Source organism: Heliangelus exortis, chromosome W, assembly GCF_036169615.1.
Source record: "Heliangelus exortis chromosome W, bHelExo1.hap1, whole genome shotgun sequence".
NCBI classification, from domain to species: Eukaryota; Metazoa; Chordata; class Aves; order Apodiformes; family Trochilidae; genus Heliangelus; species Heliangelus exortis.
Window position 1 is genome coordinate 1,222,329 of NC_092453.1, and position 2,315 is coordinate 1,224,643.

Sequence of the window (2,315 nt, forward strand, 5' to 3'; positions counted from 1 at the left end):
TACCAAAAACTGGACAAGTCACATGTGGCCTGAGAATATATTTTGGCCAAATTGTCACGGAATATTGCACTAATTTCATTTTAGTTTTTCCTTTTCTTTTTCCCTTAGCATCCCAATATTTAATCATAAGACCTAAAGGACTCTCCGGAGGAATATCTGGTACCTGACCTAATTTCCTAGTACTAGAACTCTTCTGTCCCATAATATGAGGATTTTACTAGTGGCAATCCTCCCGCCCTTGGTTGCTTCAATAAGAGTGTCTTGCAGGTGGCTTAAATACCTTATCACCCACCCACGAATCCAATAGGAATCGCTTTCGTCCTTCACCGGCCAAGTCCCTCTTGGGAGATTGGAACCGCGGTTAGAAGACCTCCACAATCGCTCCGGAACCAGGTTCCGTCTCAATCACACTCTTATACACACACAAGCAACCGAATCCCACTGAACCGAACAGTATACACCTTAAATACTTACGACCCCGTCGTCTTCGTTCGGACCTTTGCGCGCAGAATTACGGTCAAAACACACTACTGCAGTCCACAAAAGAGCTCATCACAGAAGAAAATTAAAATTTTTTTGCTTATTGCAATTTTGGATTCAGGATCCCGTCAGTGAAGGCGGGGGCCCGAAAAGGAGCCACCGAAGATCTGTGGGGTGCCCCTCCAATCCGGACCTCAGTACAAGCACTGAGAAAGATCCCGGACGAGCCCCCCAAATTGTTAAAAATGACCGAGACTCAATATTCTGTTAATGGTTTAATTTAATTAATAAAATTCCAATAAGCGAACCAGAGCTGGGTGCAGAGGGAGTCTCCGCTCCACTCAAACGCACAACCCCTAAAACTCTGGAATTACCTTTTATTGATTACAATTCTATGCATATTCAAAAGAAGGTGGGTTTACATACATATTCATAGCACTGCATCATGCCATTATAATATTCACGACAGGCGGAGTCCGGGCAAAGTCTGGGCGGAGGCTTCTTTTGGGGAGATATCCGGGGGTTGTCAGGGGGCCTTTGGATGAAGTAAGAGGTCTTCCTCAAGCTTGAACTTGCTACCTTTCTTGATTTCGCTCACTTCCATTATATTGTTACAAGGCGATATCAGACCCCAGCCGTAACTTTCCCCTTATCTGCTGGTTGTGACATCTTTATGTTCTTTTTGTGCAGATGTTCACATTTCTTTGGTGCCTAGTTAGCCTTGGCAGTGTCTTGTTTTAAGAACAGGGCCTACACTTTTAATTATCTTTGAGACAGAAGTTAGCCTCGTTAGGGCCTTGTCCTGTTCACACTGTTTCAGTGGAAAATTACATGCCTTAACTGCTTTGTCTAGCCCCCTATTCACTTCATTCTCAGTTTAATTCTTTCCTGAATTTTACTGGTTAGGAATACAAATTCATCAACATATATTACAACAGGCATCAGACTGCACTCCAAAACAACACTGCATTTTGCACCTGAAGCACATACCCTGCCATGAGCATTGCTTTACAACACTGCTTTTAGTCAAAACGCTCAATTCCCTTACAAGCTAGAGGCAAAGGACTATAGCGGCAGAAAACCCAAAACAGCCTACCACGCCCTATCGAGAGCAAAAGGGGGGATGGCAAAAGAGTCTAGGAAATGAGGAACTAATCACGGGTACAGCCGAGCGTCCGGAAAGCTTCCCAGTACTTACAGAATCACCACAATCTTCTGCTTCAGATAACCTCATACTTGGCTCCTTCGGCATGACTAGGAAAAGCATCGGAGTTGGGGTGAAAGGTTATGGGACGTGAGGCACTGTTGGAAGAGCAAACGGTTAAAACCTGACCGGCTTCAGAGAAAGGTAATACAGCTCAAGAAAACCAACATGCCCCACTGAACTCCTACAGTAGCACATTAATAGATACCCCAAATGCAAGCCGAAACGTTGATTTTTCTTGCGCCTCATTAATGCTTTCTACGCGCAGAATACAACGCATTTACAGAGCCCCCTCCACAACCAGGATTCGGCACACAAGACGATGGGGGTAAGGAGATGGGTCAGTACTTCAGATAAGCGACCGCCGGTAGGTTTAGGTTGGCTGGATCGATTTCTAGAGCAGCTTTTCTACTCAATGCCATCCACGCAGAGGCACGACAGGAGACAAAGGCATTAACCGAATCGGCAAAGAACTTAGTGAAGTGGACCATCAGCGGACGTTCGTTCTCCCTGGAGCTCAAGTATTGAACAAAAGCACGTGAAACCTCTATGACGCTCTCTCTTACGAAGCGCATCCTTAAAACCTGCATTTCTCCTACGGAGAACCAACTCATTACGGTCACGGGGCTGG

At 45.4% G+C, this 2,315-nt stretch overlaps 1 long non-coding RNA gene across 1 annotated transcript; it reads right to left on the bottom strand.

Moving 5' to 3' along the window:
- Positions 1–978: 978 nt before the first annotated feature.
- Positions 979–2,315, bottom strand: LOC139789294 (uncharacterized). Its single transcript, XR_011723131.1, has 3 exons — positions 1,893–2,315; positions 1,679–1,782; positions 979–1,015 (listed from the first exon to the last, which is right to left on the bottom strand). It is a non-coding gene; the product is annotated as an uncharacterized lncRNA (long non-coding RNA).